We start from the raw sequence: 11389 nt of genomic DNA, 5'->3' as shown, positions 1-11389 counted from the left end.
GGCACCTTCCTGGATCCAGCCCCGCCTTAGTGTCCACTGGTGCTCTGGACATTGGAGGTATTAGGGAGCCGACCCCAGTGATCAGGGGATGCACGATCCCTGTCACAGGCCGGTTTCCATTTTCACTGAATGTCTGCAACCCCCATGTAGAACTGTTAGGTCCTCAGCCTCGCTTAGACTTTCAAACGCACTCTCTACCAACCCTACACGGACCCACTATGTGTGGGCTTGCAGCCACTGCAGCTCTGGGGCTGTGCTTATGGGCCGCCCCCCCTTGATTGGACGAATGTTTTGTTGGCACCATCGTTTTGAGATTCATAAGAATTAGGGCACAGCCCACACCAGCCCTGTGATTCCGCGACCTGTCTTGTCTGACATCACACGGTGGTTCGGTGGGTAGCTTGACAAGCTCCCTCAAACTTCCCCAAAGTCGAAATTTGCATCTCTTGGGACTAAAAAGGAGTGAGTTTTTTGTAAAAGTGACTTTGCTTTTAGGCAAAGACCAAGGAATAATCCGACAATGGAAAACTGTCTGCGGGAGAGGAAACGCCACCCTCTCCAAGACCAAGAAGCTGCCAAGGGGCAGCCTGGAAGGGTCTCGAAGGGGACAGTGAAATAACCCCATCCCCGGGAACACAGGCACGGCCCAGGCTCTGTGTTTCTTTTTAGACTCGTGGAAGCAGTGCCCAGTGTCAAATGGTAAATGGGACTCAGGCTTGATCTGATCTCAGTACAAAAGAGCTTGCAGTCAGGAAGAGGAGTTTATCGCAAAAGTGACTTAACACCTTATTTTCACAAACCTTCACCTAAACCCAAACCAAGACCAGCAGGCCTGTAAAGGGAGATGCCAGAGGGAACACTTATTTCACGGGAACATTGCCATATTCTGCTCTGCACAGGGAGCCCCAATGATTTGAGGCCAGAGCCAACATATTGATGGGAGAAAACACAGCAATCTCAGGAAATAACCGTCACCGGGCAGCTCTTACAGACGTGAATGCTTTTATTGTCTCTTGGGGGTGAGCAGCCCTGAATCCCGCACACGGGGAAACAGATGCAGCGATAAGGGACAGCCAGCGGGGACTGTCCTTTCAGGAGGCACAGCCTGCGGTCAGGCCCGTCATTCCCCTGCTGCTGCGCGGGACTTGCCCATCTCTCCCTCCCCGCCGGCTCTCTGGAGCCTAGAGAACAGGGGGACACTGAGGACCCAGCACAAGATGGAGGCAGGCCCACAGCATCCTGCTTCCACGGTGGCCGGGCCAGGGGGACAGCAAGACCTTCTGGAAGCCCCTCCCTGACCTCGCCTTCTTTTCCTCCTCCCACACCCACGGGGGCTGGAACCTGGATGCCTCCCCGGGGACGAGCATCCAACAGCCATGGGCAGTTGTGGCTTCCGAGTGAGGAGCCCGGGCACATCTCCAGGACGAGTGGCCCCATTTCTACCCGCCGGAGAGCAAGCAGCTCGAAGAGCGGCTCGGCGAGAACCTGCGAGGACCACACAGGTGGGAAGGGCCGGGGAGAGCGGGGGTCCCCAGACCCTCCTCAGCCGCCTCCCCTCACAGCACTTTCCCTGAGGTGCCAGGGCTTTTCCACAATCCAAAAAGGTGAGTCTGGATTAATGAAGTCAAGATTAAAAGCCAGATGCTTGTCACGAACCACAATTTGATGACTCTCCAAGCCACCCTGATTAATGGCGATTAAATAATTAAGTACACAGCACAACAAATGTGCTATGATGAACCACATGGGTGAGTTTCTGCCCAGAAATATTTCATAGCCTTTCTTGAGTGCCTTATATATGCCAGAAAAAGAGGGAAAGGAAACGATACTGGGGTTAGTTCGCTTTCTTGAAGCAACTACCATGCGCCTGGCATTTCGCTGCTAATCCCCACAGGCCTGGGCACCACCCACCTTGTCCTCTGTCTTATCTGAGTGCCCAGCAGAGTGTCCACGGTAGATGTAGTATTCAATCCCCATTTGCTAAGTGTGCATCTTTAACCCTTACAATTAACCTGTATTCTTCTTCTTATACATAATCCATATTATTCTTTCCATTTTGTAGATGAGAAAACCGAGGCTAAGAAAGAAGCATTCTGCCCAAGGCCACACATCTAAACAGACAACAGAGCTGAGATCTGAACCCAGGTCCACTTGGGCAGCGGTCCCAAATTTTAAATGTATAAACGGACAAGGAATGGGTGTTACCTGTATCTTCACAGAAAATAAGCATGTTCTTTGTAACACTCTGCAATTAAGGCAAACTTCATCACAAAACCTCTACAATACAGTTAAATTCTGGTTATTTGGTCAAATGGATGCTATTGGTTATTTTCCTCCCTGATGAGTGAGGTTGCACTAGAGTTACGTTTGGGGTTATTTCCTTATAATCTCAATGACGCTTATTTTGAAGGGGGAACACGGGCCAAGCCTATAATCTATTTAAAATGTTTTAGGTCACAGAGCTCTTTAATAAAACCCATTATTCCTGCTGAGAGAAAGTCTTTTGATCTTCAGACTGGTAGATTTTATTTTTGCAAATCTACCCTATCACTGTGAATTACACTGTATCTTAAAAAAGGAAACTTTCCAAGAGAAAGCAAAGGCAATATGCAGGGTCTTTGTGTCTGGTTCTGGGGACCATAGAGGTTTTCCTAACAACTTGACAAAACAGGTCGGGTGAATGTAACAACTTCGGAGCCCAGTTATTCCATTTCTGAGTCTTTTCATTTTTCAAAAATTAGCTGCCAATCTACACATTTTCATGATTATTCCACAGAGATTAGGGCTGGTGCAAATAACAATGAAAAACAAGATTTAAACAGGATGGCAGGGAATCCAATTTGGCTTTCACACCCCCCCTCCCCCATATTTAACTGAGCCATTCACACACACACACACAAACACACACACACACACCCTTTTTTTAAACTGAGCTACAGAGAACTCTTCCTCCAGCGGTTTGTTCTGCTGTGAACCTGCTTTTTGAGGGCAAATTAGCTCCCATGTGCAATTCTGTCCTCACATTTTTTTTCTAGGGGCAGGAACTGATATGCAAAAGAGGAAGGGTCAGGGGGAACTCGGGAAGCCTCTTCAAAAAACAGCTGAAAACCCTGCTGTCTGAAAACATTCTTAGTGAGGAGGGATTTAATACAGAATGAAAAGGACCATGAGACTATTTGTAAAAGCCATCATGGAGCTACCTGTCTCGAAGTGAGGCAGGAAAAAAGATGTGAAATATTAGAAATCAGAAAATAATACAGAAAATGGAGCTGGAGAGAGTTTGTGCTTTCAAAACAGGTCCAGAGCTGGGTTTCAAGTGCCCCAGGAAGGTCCAGCACTGCACAACTATTGTGTGTCTGGACCCGCTCATATGTGCACCCCTGTACACTGGCTCTCAAACTACTAACAGTAACTGCTGTTTATTCAGCAACCCTGGGAGAGGCAGACACACTCAGAATTTACATACTCTTTCAGAGGACTTTTCCTGATTCTGGCCGTCATCAGAGGCCATTTCCTAAGTCACTTCCTCAAATATAAATGGCCTTTTACACTTCATCACTTAAGTAAAAAGTCTAAGTTTAGATCATTTTCTTCTACCTTCTTCCCGATTTTAGAAGACTTCATGCTTGGCCAGCAACTGTGCAACAAAAGTGACATCTCCATCTTTAAAGAAAAACGTAGGAACTGGACCAAAATAATGATTTACACGGATATTCTCATAAGTGTTGATCTCTTGTCATTATAAAGTGAAGAGACAGAGGAACCCAGGAATAGTTTTTGTGTTCCTATTATTTTTCAAAGATTTTTTTTCATTTTTTATAAAATAGATAAATACAAAGTTACAATATGAACTCAGCTTTTTACTCAGCAAGGCAAGATGCTGTCACGAAGAATACAGTATCTCCTCTTGCCTTCTTAGCAGTGAAGTTTTATGTGGACATGAAAAATTCAAAATTAAAACTGTATATGGTAGGAAAATCCACGTGTATACCCATAACACTCCAAAAAACATACCTGTCATACTGAGGTTTCTACAAAGGCCATTGGACTTCTTTTTAAAGCTATATTTATGTTATTTAGACCCAAGGGAGTAAAATTATGCTAATCCCCACAGGAACACCCAGTGTTTGCAATCCATACATATCTATTTATCAACAACAACTGAAAAGCTATTGTTGATTTTCCCACTGAGGACACCATCCAGTTTACCATATAACCTTTTTTTTTTTTTTTTGAATTTAGAAAAGTCTCTCCTGCCTAGCTGGTGGGAAAACAAGAGCTACAAATCTAGATGCAAACAGAGAGAGAAAATGTGTTTCAGAGCATCATAGGATGCTGGCTCCAGAGAGAAATGGGTGCCGACATCCTGACGGCTGACTCCCCATGTTAAGGCCATGTGGTTTCCAGGTTAATGGGAAATTCTCCCTAAAGGACTCACATTCTGAGATCAGTTCTGTTTACAACACCCCAAAATTATCAGCTGTAATGAATTAAATTATCAGCTGTGATGAATTAAAATGAAGTAACTTATAAAAATTCTTAAAAAATCATCTCTATTCACTTTTCAAAACCAAGTTCATAGTACACAGAATGTAAATTCAAAAATCAGGCTCCTTAAATCCTAGCTTAATCTCTTAGCAGCTTCAGTACTTTGGGAATTTACTTTGGTCACCCCAGCTTCAAATGGGTCAGCTGAAGTCAAGTTCAGTTGTGTCTGAGAAGGGTAAAGGAAGTACAAATGTATCAATGATTTGGTAACAGTGATTGCTACTGACAGTAACTAAAATAATCACAGAGAAGAATACCACTTGATATTCTGAATGGGTTCTTTAGTTGGACCAAATTAGCAAGAAAAGTTCTAGATTTCCATTGTATTCGGTGACGGACAGAGAGCTGAGCTATCCTGTAACCCGAACCTTGTAGGATCCCGAGGACAAAATGCCCAACATAATAGAACACGTAACAGGGTCCATATGGATATGCTCTCCCAGTGGGTATCAGGCCCAACGAGGACTGCTTGGAGCCCGGTCTGTCATCCACAACCTTTAGCCCACAATGTCCTCATGCAAACCCGGGGGGGGGGGTGTCGTCAGTAGAACCTCACAGAGGCTTACAACTTCCTCGTTTTCAGGCCTACAAAATCAGCACATCTTTATGTATAATCAGGCAGAAAATGCTCACATCCATCAGGGAGCAAAATATAGGAAAACTCATTTTAAAAACTACAGTCAGATTTTTCTGCAGCCCTTAAATAAGTTTAAATTATTTATTTTCAATGTTTTACCTTTTTTTTTTCCAGCAAATTACATTTCTTTTACAAAAGGCTATCTGCTCTAAATTAAACTGAAAATTCTTGAAATTCAGGTTAAACAAACACAACTCCAGACAGAAGCAAGAAAACGCAGGTAGAAATGCACTAGAAATTTCTAAACCATTTTTAAATGGTAATTAATTGCCTTATCTCTAACAACCTGAGATAATTAGCAGTATGATTTTTAATTTAATGAAGTAGGATACACAATTTATCAATATGTTTTCACTGTGGATCTCTTTGAATATCACTGCCCTACACAAAACCCAGCACAAAGGAGGAAGAAAAGGTCACTTTTTCAGGCTCAAAGTGGGGCTCACACCAGGGGGTCGCCGGCTCTTTCTAGTTTCCATTAAAAGCACTGGAGTTCATTTCAGAGTGCCTCCAAAGTCAGCTTATAAGAGATCAATCCCTCATTTTCATTTCTCCTAAAGATTCTAAATTAAACATTTTTCCCATTTGGTCTAAGGAGGTGTCTTATGTGCTATTTCATTTGCTCCAAGTGTGCCAGTGAAAGTCTGATGTAACAACAAAAATTTACCAAAAACTGATGAATCAATATTCACCGTGGAACCCCTAGCTTTAGAAAAGGACTCTAATCCAAACCATCTTGTTCAATTTTAGACAGTTTCAAACTGCCCGAAAAGCTTTAGAGTGTCAATTTTAGCATGTGAACTCAACAATGGAGCCCAGAAGTCTATTTCAGTATGTGTAAGGTCATTTACAAATTCTTTATGTAGTTCTTAGTTGTCTCTGCAAAAACCCCACACATGAGAGACAGAAGGAAGATGGAGAGACAGAGGCAGAGACAGAGAGGAAGGAGGGAGGGAAGGGATTAAATAACAAAGCTGGGACCCTCGCACACTGCACCTGCCCTCAACACACCCCAGAAGCCCTGCACCAACTGCACGTCCGTGAGAGCTCACTTTTGGCGCGAACATGGCAGGAAGAGAGTCAGATTTCTTTTAGCAGTGAGCTGACTGCTGAAGAAAAACGAATCATTGCACACTTGAATGAGAAAAGATGAAGGAGGAGCTTTCCCACTCATTAGGGCCCATCTTCAGCAATTCGTTAAGCCGCGGCCCTGCGCCGTAAGCCATCAGGAGGTGGAGCGGGGACCCCCGAAAGCAGAGAGAGCACATGGGAGGTAATGAGGCTCTCCATCACCCAGGACAGACAACGGGAGGGGTGCCGGGCAGGGGCTGGGTCGTAGGCTGCCCTGGGAAGGAGGAGAGTGCATGCTGGGAACATCCCATCTGTGGAAAAGCAGCAAAGAAATGGGCGATCTCACCCAGGAGCCTGTGGCCCCTGGAGACCCAGGGGGGCTGCACCCCAGTCCTACCTTGGAGGCCTGGGGCCTTCGGACCCTGAGCTGCGCAGAAGCCCCTGGACCCAGCCACCTGGAAGGGACCCTGCTGTCTCCTTCGCCTCGTCACTGCCCTGCTCGCCTTCCACTGGGGCGGAGAGGAAGGTGGGCCCACTTGCCAAATATGCAAAAAAGGAGGGAAGGTAGTTTTCTCTCAGGAAAACACGGGCAGGAAGGGAGCCCGTGCTTCCTGTCCTGACCAAAATGGGTTCACAGATTAGGACGTCTGACTTGGCGGGCTTGCGGTGGGTGGGAGAGGGATCTCTTTTAGTCAACAGGCAGTCTGAGCGCCCCAAAGGCAGACACAAACGGCCCTGGGAGAAGGGAGACAGAGCCAGGCCTGTGGCGGGGAAGGCAGGTGGCCCCCAGGCCTGGAACTCGGGGTTTTCACCATTTTTCACAGTTCATCCCCAGGTGGATCATGGGAGGCACCCAAGGCATCCACCACCTGTTCATTGCAGCAAAACAGGAGAAGGCAAAAAAGACGGACTCAAGGGATGAGGCCATTTCCTGCAGAGGAGGCCTGGGCTTCCTCCCCACCAGGCCCTTCTCAGGAGTGGCTCCCCGCCTCTAACCAGACACACGCCAAAGCAGGGTGGGCCCTGCCCACCTCTCCACCCTGCGGCTCTCTGCAAAGCTTCTTTTGTTTGCTCTGTTTCACTTGTAATAATGCAGCATTTCACTTTTAATGTTTCATAACATCTTACAAATATTTGTTAGAATATCATCAAACGTTTCAAAGTGATGTCAAACACAAGCTATTAAAGCAACGACACTGAAAATGGAAGGACGTGAACATATATAACAGGAGATGCAGAAAGATAACCTGCAGTGCAGAGTCATTTATTACACTGCAAAGAACAACAACATGCCAGGTCTCCGTGGAGAAACCACGGTGGGCATCTGGTCGACCCCATAACACCAGTTTTGTTGGTGTGGCTCAAGTCTGCTTTGGGAGGCCCACGTCCCTGATGAACCCTATTCCTGTCTCCCTCCTCATCTGGATTTTAAATGTGTGTGTGTGTGTAATGCCTACGCTCTGAAACGCAACCTGCCCAAGGTCTGGATCACACGTGTACATGTGCCTGTTCTGAGCAAAACCAGAATGATCCGTCTCAAGGTGTCAACTGGATCAACGGTTCTCCCCTTGTCAGCCTCAAAGGATGGGTCACCTGTTGCTTTTACATCTTGTGTTTTCTCCAGTGACATGGAATGATGCCACACGCACGCCTGAGGGCTCTGCAGGTAAACGGACTGACACCAGACAGGGACTAACGGTAACCATCAGGGCAGGAGGGGCAGCGTCTTATGGCCACAAGTGGGAGTCACAGCACCCAAAAATGTGTGTAGAAATAGCAGAAATTAACACAACACTGTAAATCCACTATGCTTCAATGAATTTTTAAAAATAATAATTAAAAAAAAGAGAAATAGCAAGGGCTGCCAGTCAACCCTAAAGGGTTGCTCTCTGTGAGCTGGATCCACTGATATAAATCTCCATTCAAATAAGGCAACAAAACCAAGAGTTATTTCATAGTGAAATTATTTCATAATGACAAATATTAGAGGAGGGAAAAAGAAACAAAAATGCCTCTGAACGCTGCTACCCTTGATGAATTCTGGGTTAACTGCAAATACGTGAGGCAGACACCCAGAGTACTAACGTCACTTATGCTTAAATTCACCATTCCAAGCAGGAAAATCTATCTTGTTTTAGTAAAAGGTAAAAATCAAACAAACCAACCAACAAACCCAAAAAGGAGGTGCTTTAGTACTCAGGTCAGGTGTGTTTGATGTTATAACCCTCTCCCACTCTGCCCCCTGCATCTCTCCCCACGCTGTGTGTACTCCCTGTGTGTGTCTGTGTGCATATGGTCACATAATGTCTTTATTTCCTGTATTTATTAATACACATGTAACCGTGAAGGATACACACGACACGTGGACAGGTGGGGTGGAGGTGTTTCACAGCATGGCACGTAGTAGACTGTATATATACTCCGGGTCCTCTCAAACTTCAAGAGTTTGACGTTTATATTGACGATATGCTCCTACACATGACCCAACGTGAGACACACAAATCCAAGCCAAGGGGAAAAGATCTCCAAACCAAAGAACCACGATCCTCAGACTCTAGGCCTCCAGTGAGGAAGACACAGTGGTCCATTCCAGCACTACTGGCTGCAGCCTCTTGGCCAGGAAATTGGCTGTGATCTTAATTTTCAACAAGGGAAATGGCTGCAAGAAAACCACTGGTTACCTTCTCTCAGGAGACTTCAGACACACTTCTCAAAAGACCCAAATGCAACATACTTTGATTCACGGACCTGTGGGCTCATCCCATGAGGCCGTGATGATGGGCTTTTATTGTTACGATGGTACTGAATTTCCGAGGATATGTAGTTTCCCAAGATGTAGCACTTTGATTAAAATATTGATGAATTAAAGAAGCACGGAGGAGTTTCTGAAACTCCTGCTTTCAACTATCACCAAGAAACAGGACGGGAAGAAAACCTGACCATTTAACTCAGTGACATGTTTTGGTCTTCAGCTCTGGTGGACTTTGAGGCCAGGAAACACATTTTTTTCCCCATGTAAAAAAGGTATAAACATGTATGACCATGGGAAGTTTTGAAATCGAATACACTATATCAAACCCAAGTTGTATAGGATTTTTAAATGCAACATCATTATTTATATCTGTGCACACAAATTATTTTTTAACACGTTCTGTATAATCTGGAATGTAAGCAAGTAATCTTCCGGTTAGAGATATCTGTGACTGCTTAAATTTTAAGCCACATATCAAATAATCTAATTTGTCACTGAAACAATTGCAACACATATAATATACATAATACTTGAATTATTACTTTAAAAATCCCACATAAAAGATGAATCCAAATGACCTCATCAAATAAACATCTTCAAACAAAGCAGTGAATTCAAGAGGCTCAGACCGTTTCCTGCAGGTTCCACTCTCCCCTCAACTCATAACCAAAGTGAACCAATCCTTAAAATCACTGAAATTTCCATGAAAGTTTAAATATTATGCATAATAATTTTCAGCTTCCTTTTTTTTTTTTTAACTTTTAACAGACGGTTAAGGAGATATTTCTTCAATACCAGTTTGTCTTTCCAAGTTTAAAATAAGGTACCTCAAAGCTGAAATACCCCGTGGGGAGCCGGGTGGGGAATTTTGAGTGTTGAAATTGAGGGAAGCACAGGGCCTTGACATTCACTCCGGGGGCTGCTGTCCAGAGAGAATGGAAACTGCATTTGAAAGCTGCATTTGGAAGTGCCGGATCAGACCCTGCGAATCGAATCGTAACCCTTTTTGCTTCTCCAGATGCTACACTCCGTGCCTCCAACTTAGAAGAAAAAACAATCACACCTTCAGGAGATTCCTTAGGAATCACCAAGGATCCTTGACGAATTTTTCAAACACGTTTCAAATACAGTCGCAAGTAACCCGACGCCTTTTGACCGAGGGGTTTCGTAACCTGACAGCCAAAACGGCACTCGGCAAAAGTACTACCAACTTTTCAAACCGGGATAATTCCAGTTTTGCGGAAAGCAAGCTCAGACTCGATCTATTTATTTTACAGTATAAACAAAAAGCTCTCACGTCAAAAATGAGAAAAGAAAGCGCGTTATGAATGACTTTATAAAGGCTGACTTCCGTGATCTCACTATATAAGCGTAGATCGATTTAAACATGACCGGGACCACGGCGTCCTCCCCACGGGGACAGCGGGGCGGCTCAAAGGTGTCCCACGCCGGCCTGCCCTGCACCTGCAGTCACAGCACCAAGTGGCCCAGGCTTTGACAAAAGTCAGCGCTCCCACTGTCCCCAGAGAGGAGAGGCGGACCCGAGCGAAACCAGGACTTACACATCTAACCGCCTCGTCTTTTCTTTCTTTCTCTCTCTTTTTTTCATCCAAGTTTTCCTACGGAAATTCTACCTGGAAACACTCACGTGGATGCGTGCGTCGCACTCTGGGGTTCCAAGACCGATCCTCGGGCGCCAAGAGCAACCTCGGAGCCGGGCTCGCCGGCTCGGCCCCCTCGCCGCGGCCAAGCGTCCCGCCCGGGCTCGGCTGCGCTCCGCGGGGACCCAGGACCGTCGCCGCAGACGCCGCCCCGGGCGCGGGCCGCGCAGGCACTTGTCAGAGCGCCCGGCTCGCTCGGCCGCCCAGCTCTTCCCAGCTTTCTTTCACAATGACTTCCTGAAGTTGCTCACTCGCATTGTTCCCCATTTCTCCTCTGCGCTCCCCACCCCCCGCCGGCCGCCACCCGGCTTTCGCGCTCCCGGCCGGTCGGCCCGTCCCGCGCGCACAGCGCCGCCCACGGGCCGCGCACCTGGGCTCCGCGCCGCGCCCCCGCGGGCCAGCGCTCCGCCACCTGCGGCCGCTCGGCCCGAGCGCGCGCCCGCAGCCCGCGCTCCACAAACTTTGGGGCAGCGCGCCAAGCCGGTCCCGGCGCGCCCTGCCCCGCCGCCGCCTCGGCCCCCGCGCACGCTCCGGCACCGAGCGGGACAGGAGCGGGGAGCGGGGCGGGACGCGGAGCGGGGCTCGGAGAGGGACGGGGACGGGGCGCGGGGCGGGACTCGGAGCGGGGCTCGCAGAGGGACGCGGAGCGGGGCGTGCCGTCCCTGCCGCCGGTCGCCCGCTCGCCCTGCGCCGTCCCGACCGCAACTCCGGGGCAGCGCG

General features: G+C 47.2%; 1 protein-coding gene across 8 annotated transcripts in view; it reads right to left on the bottom strand.

Moving 5' to 3' along the window:
• Positions 1–10946, bottom strand: part of IKZF1 (IKAROS family zinc finger 1) — an 89383-nt gene extending 78437 nt beyond the window's left edge. For 4 of the 8 annotated variants that reach the window (XM_082400516.1, XM_082400519.1, XM_082400522.1 and 1 more), the window contains exon 1: positions 10657–10946. The gene's annotated coding sequence lies outside the window, so the exon portion shown is untranslated. The other 4 variants (XM_082400520.1, XM_082400518.1, XM_082400517.1 and 1 more) reach the window with 3 other exon arrangements.
• Between the last annotated feature and the right edge of the window lie 443 nt (positions 10947–11389).

Source organism: Balaenoptera borealis (assembly GCF_965194805.1).
Source record: "Balaenoptera borealis genome assembly, chromosome: 7".
Classification (NCBI taxonomy): domain Eukaryota; kingdom Metazoa; phylum Chordata; class Mammalia; order Artiodactyla; family Balaenopteridae; genus Balaenoptera; species Balaenoptera borealis.
The sequence above is the reverse complement of the archived record's forward strand: the minus strand, read 5'-3'. Positions and strand labels throughout refer to the sequence as shown.